We start from the raw sequence: 12,554 nt of genomic DNA, 5'->3' as shown, positions 1-12,554 counted from the left end.
AGCCAATGGATTTTGTTTTCTTTGTCATTTTGGCTCCACCACCATCTCCCAATCATGGAATTCAGCTCATCACACAGACCTTTGGTCAATTCAAAACAAGACATTGCATAGGTTGGGATAGCTTGGGCCACTGCCTTAATTAGAATCTCCTTTCCTGCTTTAGACAGCAGCTTTTCATGCCACCCTTGAATACGAATCCATACTTTCTTCTTTATGTATTCGAAAGCTCTCTTTCTTGATTTACCAATGGACACCGGCAGCCCTAAATATTTCTCACTCTTTGCTTCTTGCGCAATGTTAAGAGCTTGCCTCACCTCAGCTTTATCAATAGGACTAGTATTTGGGCTGAAAAGGACAGCAGATTTGTCCATGTTAACCATTTGCCCTGAGGCATTCTCATAGACTTGTAAGATCCTCCTTAGCTCTTGTGCATTCCCACTGCACGCTCGCATCATAATTAAGGAATCATTAGAAAAAAGAGATGATTAATCTTCGGTGCTCCCCTACACACACTAATTCCTTCTATCTTCCCATTCTCCTCTGCCCTTTGAAGCATTGATGATAAACCTTCAGCACACAGTATGAAAAGATATGGGGATAAAGGATCCCCCTGCCGCAGACCCCTATGTGGAACGATACTATCTGAATACTCCTCATTAACCTTTATACGATATCTCACTGTCGTGACACATTTCATCACCCTCTCCACCCATTGCTCAGAAAAACCCAACTTTGTCATCATCTTTTCTAGAAACATCCACTCAACCCGATCATAGGTCTTGCTCATATCCAATTTTATAGCAGCCACACCATTCTTCCCCCACTTTCTATGATTGAGGTAATGTGTGAGTTCATATGCTAACAAAACATTGTCCGTGATTAACCTGCCAGGCACAAAGGCACTCTGGGACGGTAAAATGATCTCTGGCAACACCTGTTTCAACCTGTTTGCTAGCACCTTCGAAATGATTTTGTACACTACATTGCAAAGACTGATCGGCCTTAGATCTTTTAGCTTTTCATTTGAACTAATTTTTGGTATAAGAACAATAACAGTCTCATTCCACCCCTCCGGCATATCTGCACCATTCAGGATAGCAAGCACTTCTTCTTTAACCTTCTCCCCCACCATAGACCAAAACTTCTTATAGAAAAGGACCGGCATGCCATCAGCCCCCGGTGCTTTTAACTCCCCCATTTCTTTCAATGCTTCCCATACCTCCTCCTGTGAGAAAACCGCACCCAAATTTTCAGTCATGTGCTGGGTGACCCTGGTCGGGACACATTCAAGAACCTCCTCAACATGGGTACCTGCATTGGACATGAAAAGTTCTTGATACTGGTTAGTGATAAAAGTTTTCAAGTGCTTCCCCACTACTTCACCACCACCCTCCACCTTCAACTTCTTTAGTGTATTCCTCTTCTTTCTTTCCGCAGCTTGGGCATGAAAAAATTTTGTATTTCGGTCCCCTTTGGCCAGCCATGTAGAATGCGCCCTCTGCTTCCAATAAATGTGCTGCTAGTCCAACAGATGATCCAGCTTGTATCGAAGCAGATGCTCATGATTTATTTGCTCCTGAGAGATGGTCGCCCTCCTACACCTCTCCAACTCCCTTGTAGCATTTTTTATTCTTTTCTCCAAAGCCCCAAGGACTTCACGATCCCACTGCCATAACTCTCGCAACACTTGAGATTGTATCTCCATCAGATTTACTTCTCCCTCGACTGCCCTTTCCCAAGCCTCCCTCACCCACTCGCTGCACTCTTCTTCCTCCAACCATCGTGCCTCAAACTTCTTCATAACCTGCAACGGCTCCCTCCAATGGATCTTTTCTGTCCCACCCGGCTCCACAATAATAGGCCTATGGTTAGAGTGTCGAGGATCTCCATTAATAACCCGCACCAGAGGAAACCGGGCCCGCCATGCGCTATTTGCCACTGCTCTGTCCAACCTCTCTCTCGTGTAGCTGGCCGCATTGTGGTGATGGTTCCTCCATATGAAAGCATCCCCCACAAATCCCAGATCATGCAGATCACAATCCTCCAATGCTTCTCTAAACTTCAGCATACTATTTTCAGCTCTTGGTGCCCCCTTCCTTTTCACAATTAAACAAAATTTCATTAAAATCCCCACAACACAGCCAAGGAAGGTTGCTGCGGTGCTGTAAGATACGTAGTAGCTTCCAAGTTTTCTCCTTCTCTTCACTGTGAGATTCCCCATAGATACCAGTAAACTTCCAAGTACCCCCATCCTCCTCCTTGATCAGAGAGTCAATATGATACCTAGACCAACTCAATACCCTCAGATCAACCCCCTTCTTCCAAAACAGTGCCAGACCCCCCTTGGCCCCCACACTATCCTTCACTACCATATTTGTCATGTTCAGCTTCCACCTAAGCCCCTCCATCCATCTCTTGTCATGTTTTGTTTCCGAAAGGAACAGAACATCAGGGTCCTCCTTCTTCTGGACATCCAGAAGACCTCGAACTGCCGGGCCATTCCCCAATCCCCGACAGTTCCACGCTATCAACCTCATTGGGACCGGCTGGGCTGTTCATGCAGCTCAGCCATCTTAGACAGTTCCTCCATCTCCTCCTCAGCTAACTCCTCCTAGTACTTTGTCCTTTTTTGCTCGTCCCTCTCCCCACTCCCCTCCTCATGCCCCCCTTTCCGCAAGGCCGACGGCAGGATATTCTTCTCCCCTTCCCCCACCTTCACGCTCTGTGGGCGCCTTCTGAATGTGGAGGTTCTCTTCTGTCTTGTATCTGCAATTAACGGCTCACCCTTACCCCGCATGCCTTTGCTTCCTTTTACCAACTCCAGGAGCCTCCTGTTTCACCTCTCCATCAGGTACATTGGCTGCCACCTCATCACCTCCATAGCAGACTTATCCACACTCCCCTTCAAAACAGCAGCTTGCTGAAAATCCACATTCTCTTTTGTGTTTTCCTTTGGGGCCACCACCAGCGGCGTCACCACCACTGGAACAATAGGACTCCCATCTCCAACGACCGGCTCGATCCCCCTACCATCCCCCTTTTCCCCCAAATTAGTCCTGCTCTCCTTAAACGTGCTGGTACTATCACCAAAAATTAGTCTTTTGGGGGCAACTGTTACTGTGATATTATGCGACGTCATTTTCAGCAGGCTAGTGCCATCATCTCGGAGATCATTATCTAGCAGAACCTTCTCCTTACCACTACCATCACTCAGCACCAGCCCCTTTGCCACCTCCCCTCTTCTCCATGGCCCAGACGCTTTTTGCTGCATACTACCTCCCGAGCTACTGCCCCCAGACCAGCGGGGACGTTGGTCCTATCTCTTCGCCGGTGTTGCCCGCAACCAGTCCCCAAACTGCTGGGTATCATCTTTCCACACCTTCCTATCACACTCCTTCTCAACATGACCCAGAAGCCCACAGGAGTAGCAAAAATTTGGCAAAAATTCGTATTTGAAGCTGCACCAAAAGTTTTCCTCACCTTGACTACCTTCCATCATAACACCCCTGGGGAGAGGTTTGCAAACATCAATGAGAACTTTGATCCGAAGGTAATTTCCTACCGCCAAACCATCATCATCAGTCTCAACCTTCAAGGACTTTCCCACCTCCCCAATTAAATGACCAGTAACCTCATTCATCAAACCGAGTGGTAAGTCAAACACTCTAATCCACACTGGGATGTATGTGAATTCCAAATCCTTTAACCTTTTCGTCTCATCAAACTCCACCACTATCAGCAAATCACCTCCAAACTCCCAAGGACCCTCTGTCACAGCCCGACTTTTGCCGCCTGCCTGAAGGAAGGTAAACAGAAACAAATTATCTCCCAATTCCCTGCACCTAATTCCTTTCACCGGGCACCAGATTTTCCCCAAGGTCTGCACCATCCCTTCCACATAACCCAATTTTGTAGAGAACAGTTTGCCCACCGCCTGGGGAGGCCTTCCTGACTCACTTTTGTCTACCTGCCAGGCTCCCTTAACAGCTCCCCACTCCTCCTCTGTGAGATTCAGTCCTCCAAAGAAAGCCTCCAAATTCTCCTTTCCCTTCCTTCCACCCTTCTCCATTCGGGCGAAACAGGATCAGCACTATCCCTTCACAAAACCAGCCAGCTACCCACACCACACCACCTCGGTACCACCCACCAGGCACCACCACAAACCTTAAAGCACACCACCTCACCACTAGCCACACCACCACCAGCCACCGCACAGCAGAGCACACCACCACCGCAGCTACCACGCCCTGCCTGCGCACACCACCACCCCAGCAGCACCACCCCCACGCCTTTCCCCACCAGCTGGCCCGCCGGCTCCCGCTCGTCACCACCGCCGGCCAAGAGCAACACCACCGCAGCACAGCAGCTACCCAGCCACCACCCAGCGTCGTCCGTCCATCCTCGCGCGCCCTACCACAGCCCCCATGTGCCCAAACCTCCCACCCAAAACAGGGGAGAGGAACAAGCAAGGATTGGAGACAAGATTCGTGGAGATTTATGGAGAATTTTGTGGAAATTTTGGGGAAGAAACCCGAAACCTTAGGGTTCGGGATAGGGCTCTGAGTTGCCCGCTCCGGCAGAGCTGAACGAATAGAGACGCAGCCGCCCTCACATTCCTCGATCGCACGGAGTTGACAAAGCGAGATGGGGAGACAGGGAGTTTTACCCGGTGTCGAGAGGCCGGGCTCTATTCGGCATGGAAATTGGGCTCACCCGGGCTAGTAAACCCCACGCAATGAGTTTTCAAAGGCGCTTGCTAGATTCCGCGTGGAACAATTCCGTGTGGGCCCATGCGGGAAAGCGACGGGGATCCCGATGGGAAAATGGGCTTCCAAACTAGGCCTTAGATTAGTTCCCGACTTCCCGTACGATGGAAACGAAAGAGGCCCACCGAGAAAAAAAAAGAACAAAAAAACTATTTCCAGTTGCACTTGCTATATATGGGCCGGCGTCGCTCCTCTGCCTCCATTGCTGCCGACACTAACCACCACAGCCCTCATTCTCGGTGGCTTACCCAGGATTTTGAGAATGGGTATTCAAAATTTGAATGCAAATCTTTTATAGCCTTAATTAAAGATTATTAAAACATAATTGCGTACCCTCATAACCTAATTTACAATTGATCATAGCTTTGAATGTTCAATGTATAGGCACTAAATGGAGGACACAACAGTAAAATGATAAGAAAGCCTGCAATTTATCAATTAACTTTCCTATCCTTAACGCTTTAGAAATGAGTGATAATATCCTCATTCTTCAATTGAAGAAGAATTGACTCAAGTTTCAGAAACATTGTGACCACTACATACATCACTACCATCTTGTCACAATTTCACAAAACATTCGCACATATTGAAATCAGCGATCGTTATGCATCGGTAGGAAGCCAATTAGGCATATATTGCATGCATGTATGAACAAACTAATTAAGAAACAAACAATCACGACTTTGGACGTCCTTCATCCGTGGTGAGTGCTGTAGGAGTTCTGTTAGGCTACTGGGCCTTATTGGGCTGTTAGATAGGGAGGGAATTGAGCAGAAGGACATATGCTTTGGGCTACATTTGATTTGTTACAGAGGCTTCATATTACATTTTCTTTTTATCTTTTGAATACATATGCATGTATATACTATGTATATAACTTTTTTTGGACAAAAGAATGCTCCAGCGCTGCCGAAACTCCTTCAACTCCGACCAACCTCCCTGCCACCAACCAACCTCTGGCGCTGCCGAAACTCCTTCAACTCCGACCAACCTCCCCGCCACCAACCAACCTGAACCTCCCACCCCATTCTCCACCGCCCTACCTCGCCGCCGTCTCAACCTGACACCATGTCCGGCAACCTACCACTACCAGCCAATCTGGGCCAGGACCCCACTAATAAATCTGGAAGAGTCTATTCCGCTGATGTCATTAGAAAAACTTCATATGCCTTCCTTATCACGGAAAACTTCCATTAGCGCCCAATGGCAAAGGAGGAATATGAATTTTTATAATGGCATCAGCGTATTTGGTGGGGCGACGAACCGCGACGGAGGTTCCTCCAAACCGGTGGACCTTCTGTGACAAGTCTACTTGCAGTCGTAGTAGCGCGCGACCTAACATTCACGTCCGAAAAGGCCGGAATCTGGCCTGAACGCTCAAAAAGCCCTGAAAATTTGGTGTACGTTCAAGGCACATGCGAATCAGCCCAGTCCATTTAGATTTTCCATCTAGGTTTTTGGTTCAAAAACTGCCTAAACAAGGGACAGGGAAACGGAAACAAGAGCAAGGGAAATAAAAAAAAGCATGGATCTGGTAAAGAATTCGGAGCATGCAACAGAATCCCATTCTGCAGCCAAAGCATGTCCAGATCACCACTCACTAGTAGTCAGGCGGGCAATTAAGGTTGCCAAGCAGCCGAGTAATACTAGATGCTGTCTCAGGTCAAGAATTGCAGCAAAAGGTGGCACTGTCACTGGTTACACCGTCCCATGCTTAAAAAAGCCTTCATACACCAATCCGTGCCAACGCCTAGGATCAGCGGTGAGACAGGCTTTCGCACAGATCTACCGAAAGCCAACCAACTCCTGCACGTGCAGCCTTAAGTCCTAAATCCTACGAATAGCATCTGGGAGAATTGCTCAGTGAGCCCTTCTCTTCTTCCGCTTGCTCGGCTTGGCCTCTCTTTTCCTCCTTGCATATGCTTTCAGCTTGCTCCCTGCAACCAGCCAAGGACACACGTTAATGGATCAACTGTTCTCACGGAACAAGGAAACGCGCTTGAGGACCCTAGAATGAAACAATGGGAGATTTGGAACAGACCTTTGGGCGATGGTGAATCCAGACCGATGACACCAGCAATCGTGCCGTCCTACAAGAAAAGGCACTTGATGAGACACTAAGCACATAAAAGGGATCGGGAGGGAAAAAAACAAATAAATTTCACAAAATCAGACAATGACGTGGCCCTACCACGAGTAAGCGGAGACTCATGGGCCTAAAGTGATTCAGAAACATTGCAATAAATACACATATAAATATCAATTTCATGCTACCAAGTAAAGATAAATGTTCCCAACACAAGGTCACAAAAGCTTTTAACTTCAAATAGATATCGTAAAAATATGTACTTGACACATAAGGACATTTTTGTGACAGACCAATCTCAAGCAAAAGAATTGCCTCCGTTTGGTTTCTAGAATTGGATATGGTGAGGAGCTAGGCAAACAAATCTGGCAGGAAGCCCATGTGGAGCTAGTGGAGCGAGGCCAGGCCATTATTGACAAGTGAGCCAACACTGACCAGGAGTTATGCTGGAGTGTGGCAGGGAGACCATCCGCCTCCATCCTTCTGCATGCCACTGCCGTTCTAGATGATGCATGACACAGCAACCTGGCAGTGAAACAGCGACCTATTCTTCATGGGATTGGATTTCTCGGACCAGGCAATCAAATAGCAGGTGGAATTGATTTGGTCCAATTTCAATTTTACATGATTCCCTGGATAACCAAACAAAATGACTGCACTGAAAACTATTTATGCATGCCAGCTTGGTCGTCACATCCGTTTGCCTTTTCACAATTCAAACTCTCGTGCACTCAAGAATTTTGATTTGATTCATTGTGATCTTTGGACATCTCCTGTGTCAAGTGTGTCCGGTTACAAGTATTATCTTGTCATTCTTGATGATTGTTCTCATTACTTATGGACATTTCCACTTCGTCTGAAGTCTGAGACGTTTGCTGCACTAACCAATTTCTTTACATATGTGCGAACCCAGTTCGGATGTCCCATCAAGAGTGTTCAATGTGATAATGGCCGAGAATTTGATAATTCTTCTTCCCGGTCCTTCTTCCTTACCAATGGCGTGCAGCTACGGATGTCTTGCCCGTACACCTCCTCCCAAAACGGTAAAGCTGAGCGTATGATTCGTTCCATTAACAACATCGTGCGCTCCATGCTGTTTCAGGCGTCCCTCTCTGCCTCTTATTGGGTCAAAGGCCTTCACACGGCAACTTACCTGTTGAACCACCTCCCCACCAAGACGCTCGACTTCGGGACGCCCTACTTCCACCTGTACGGATCCCACCCATCCTACGCGCATCTTCGCGTGTTCGGTTGTGCTTGCTACCCTAACCTGTCCGCCACAGCACCGCACAAGCTCTCGCCTCAGTCCACCCTTTGCATCTTTCTTGGCTATTCCTCCGATCACAAGGGGTACCGGTGTCTTGATCTGTCGTCGAACCGGATTATCATCTCTAGACACGTTGTCTTTGATGAGGCTTCCTTTCCCCGTTCCAAGACACCACCATCGACCAGTGACCTTGAGCTCCTGTCTACTGACCATGCGACCAGTGTTCCCCCCATTGGTCCTCCTTCTTCCGATGCAGGTTGTGACGGCGACACTCCAGGCTTGCCATCGCTCGCGCCACGCGCGGCACGTCCTACACCGGTCCTCCACCTGCTCGTCATCGCGCCACGCGCGGCCTCCTCCCGCTCGACGACGTCCGCACCACGCACTGCCCCGGCGACGCCCGCACCACGCGCGGCCTCCTCCGACTCGGCGACGCCAGCACCCCGTGCGCTGATCCCCCCGCTATCGCACGTGTACACAAGGCGCCCGCGTCCGCCCGCTGCGACTGGCTCTGCGCCCAGCCCGAGCAGTGCTGCGGCTGGCCCAGCGCCCGGACCGAGCTGTGCTGCGGCTGGCCCTCCCCTTCCCAAGGGTGCCATGCCGGTCGCCCCTGTCGTCAACAACCACTCGATGGCGACCCGCGGCAAACATGGCTTTCGTCAGCCACCCCTCCTCCATGCCTTGACGGCACCATCGCCCATCCCCAAGACATACAGAAGCGCACTTGCTAACCCTAACTGGCGTGCTGCCATGGAGGAGGAATTCTCTGCGCTGATGTCCAACAACACCTGGGATTTGGTGCCTCGGCCCCCAGGCGCCAACATTGTCACAGGCAAGTGGATCTTTCGCCACAAGTACCATGCTGATGGCTCCCTTGATCGCTACAAGGCACGTTGGGTTCTTCGAGGATTCACGCAACGGCCTGGCGTCGACTACGATGAGACTTTCAGTCTAGTCGTTAAGCCCGCCACCATTCGCACAGTCCTGTCCCTAGCTTTGTCGCAGCAGTGGCCTGTTCATCAACTCGATGTGAAGAACGCCTTCTTTCATGGCACCTTGTCTGAGACGGTCTACTGCAGTCAGCCTACGGGGTTCCTTGACACAACTCGTCCTGATCATGTTTGCAAGCTCAACAGATCGCTCTATGGATTGAAGCAGGCACCTCGTGCGTGGTACAGCCGTTTTGCTACTTTCCTGCTCTCCATTGGTTTTGTTGAAGCAAAGTCGGACACGTCCTTGTTCATCTATCGCCATGGTCATGACACCGTCTACTTGCTTCTCTATGTGGATGATATTGTGCTCACAGCTTCCAGTCCTGCTCTCCTTCAGCGCACCATCACCGCTCTGCAACAGGAATTCTCGATGAAGGATCTCGGTGAGCTTCATCATTTTCTGGGCATTGCTGTTCAGCGCCGATCTGGTGGATTGTTTCTCTCGCAGCGACAGTACACCCTGGACATTCTGGACCGTGCCAACACGACTCAGTGTAAGCCGTGCAGCACACCAGTGGATACCCAGGCTAAGCTTTCAGCGACAGATGGCAACCCTATGACCGACGCCACGGACTACAGAAGCCTGGTTGGTGCCTTGCAGTACCTCACCTTCACGCGGCCAGATATCTCCTATGCTGTGCAGCAGGTGTGTCTTCACATGCATGCTCCGCGTGAGCCTCACCTATCGGCTGTGAAGCGCATTTTGCGTTATTTGCGCGGCACCCTAGATCATGGGCTCCTCCTTCGACCGTCGTCGCCTTCCGAGCTTGTGGTCTACACTGACGCCGACTGGGCGGGTTGCCCGGACACCCGTAAGTCCACCTCAGGCTTTGCTGTTTTCTTGGGCTGCAATCTGGTTTCCTGGTCCTCCAAGCGCCAGACTACAGTGTCCCGTTCCAGTGCTAAGGCTGAGTACAGGGCAGTTGCAAATGGTGTTGCTAAGGCTTGTTGGCTGCGACAGCTACTTCTGGAACTTCACTGTCCTCTCACACGGTCTACACTTGTCTATTGTGACAATGTAAGTGCTGTGTATCTCTCCACCAATCCGGTTCAGCATCAACGTACGAAGCATGTCGAGATTGATCTCCACTTCGTTCGTGAGCGTGTTGCTGTTGGTGACGTTTGTGTGCTTCACGTCCCGACGACATCCCAGTTTGCAGACATCTTCACCAAGGGTCTTCCTACCTCAGTGTTCACAGAATTCAGGACCAGTCTGAACATCTGTGCACCCGAAGTTCAGACAAAATGAAGTTAGCATTTCTTCATCTCCTGCTGCCTTCTTACTCAATGCTATGTGCTGAGTTTTTTCACAACAACCTTGAGCCTTCAATTGAACCACTGGATCTGTGTATTCATGAAATCTTGGTGTTCCAGTAGGAAGATTGGAGGAGTTTTGCACGTCTAAACAAACAAAAGTTGGCACATTTTCATTTACTTCTGCCTTCTTATGCAATGCAACATGATGAGCTTTTCCCTGATGGCCTAAAACAAGGAGAAGCAAACATTGTATAAGAAAAATCAGTGAAATGAAATATTGCAAGGGGAGGAGAAAATATGAGCAGCATCTAAACAATCTGGTCTTACATGTACTGTGGGTGTAGCATTATCTGCCTCTTCATTGCTAGCATCATTAGCACACTCCAATATATGCGCTAAGGATGCATTAGTATTTATGTCACCATCATCTCTTCTCTTAAAGCTCTGCATGCAATCAAGTCTGTTTCCACATTATACGCCTCATTACGTACAGCTTCATGTCTTTCTCCGGAATCATTTGAGACAGCAGCATTTTCATTTATAGCACTATCATTGCATTCATCAAATCTTGGTGCCTCATTACATGCAGCTTCATGTCTTTCTCCGGAATCATTTGAGACAGCAACATTTTCATTTATAGCACTATCATTGCATTCCTCAAATCTTGGTGCCCCATTCGGCAAATGGGGAGAGTTTTGGAAGGCAGCATCATTGTATATAAGGCCGCTTGGTCTCCATATTAAGGCTCACCTACCACTACATTCATTGCGATAGGAGGACGTCCGCATTGATGTAGCAGAAGCCGAGGCGATTCTTTGACCAGGGGGCACTATTGATCACGTATTACCAAGATGCATAGTGGAGCTGCTGGCGCCGCCCATGCCGCGCCTGCCAGTCTGCCATAACAGATGGATACGACGGCTCGGCTTCACCCATTATGACGCCTACATAATAGGCTCAACAGGTCACGCCGCAAGCTACGATCCCCCAACGGGCACCTTGCTGACGGGACAAGAGAAGACCTCCCTTCGTCAGAGGGTCAGCAGGGCATGGAAGCATATCGGAGGAAAGATTCGCAACCACTGTAGCCATTTAATTACTCTGCGCAGTAAGCTGCACAGTCACGTTGGGCCCACCTGTCGGGGCATCAACGTCCTATGTATCCGCACCCCTTGGTCTATAAAAGTGGGGCGTTCGCTAGAAGAAAACTCATGATGGGAAAAAGCCAAGACCCGTCTGAGGATAGGTTCATACACAACCAAGATCAATACCTCTCCCAGTGGATGTAGGGTATCCGGCGGCCCGAACCACTATAGATCGTGTGTTCTTGTGTGCTTGACTCAGAGCTAGATTAGCCCAATCGCCTAGTACCTTCCCGAGTACTCCCTCTCTGGGAATAGGCGGGTGCATTCCGCTACCCGGCTGTGGGTACCCCAGAAATCCCACGACAAGCTGGTTGCAATTTTCCCACCAGTATGGAAATCCGATTATGAACTTCTCACAGACCTGCATGCACGGTTTGCAGCCAGGACCAAGGTATTCATAAGAGTAGTGCATGCCAAACGATCTTTTCGGAAACAAATGAGGCAAAAGTCATCATTCATCAACCAGAACAAAATTACTCAAATCTAGAATAACTTTCAGTCAGCTTCCCATAGGAATAAGGAAATAGCATCACATGATAGATGGAGAAAGCAGATGATGGAACATGGTCGCTGATACAGCAGTCACCTCAGATGTCAGCTCAAATGGACACCTAACTGGTACACGAAACAAGAAACACAAAATAGGATGTGCATACCTCACTCGAATATCCGTTGGCATGCATCTGCGAAAGGCTGAGCGAGCCATAGATGCGAAGCATAATTCCATCTTCAGTTTCAAGAACGCAAGCCTCGTGGCGCTTTGCAATGGTTGCAGCATCAAATTGCTGGACTGTCTCATTCCTGTCAGAAGTGAGCAACAGATAACTGTTTTTGTAGCGAAAGCGAATGAACGAATCAAAGCCTCATGCTCTGAAGAAGAAAAGCAGCTAACTTTTGAAAACCTTAAGCATGCTTAAATTAAATAAACAAGCAGCATGATCTTCGGAAGTTTTAATGGTGCTTCAGTAAAGGCATTAATAGCCCTCAAGTCTGCAAGGAGAAATGCACGGAGGACAAATAGCATATTCGATTTGTGGAATC

At 48.9% G+C, this 12,554-nt stretch overlaps 1 long non-coding RNA gene across 1 annotated transcript; it reads right to left on the bottom strand.

Moving 5' to 3' along the window:
• Positions 1-6,391: 6,391 nt before the first annotated feature.
• On the bottom strand, positions 6,392-6,933 carry LOC120681749. Its single transcript, XR_005678054.1, has 2 exons — positions 6,808-6,933; positions 6,392-6,703 (listed from the first exon to the last, which is right to left on the bottom strand). It is a non-coding gene; the product is annotated as an uncharacterized LOC120681749 (long non-coding RNA).
• Between the last annotated feature and the right edge of the window lie 5,621 nt (positions 6,934-12,554).

Source organism: Panicum virgatum, chromosome 7N, assembly GCF_016808335.1.
Source record: "Panicum virgatum strain AP13 chromosome 7N, P.virgatum_v5, whole genome shotgun sequence".
Lineage (NCBI taxonomy): Eukaryota > Viridiplantae > Streptophyta > Magnoliopsida > Poales > Poaceae > Panicum > Panicum virgatum.
The sequence above is the reverse complement of the archived record's forward strand: the minus strand, read 5'-3'. Positions and strand labels throughout refer to the sequence as shown.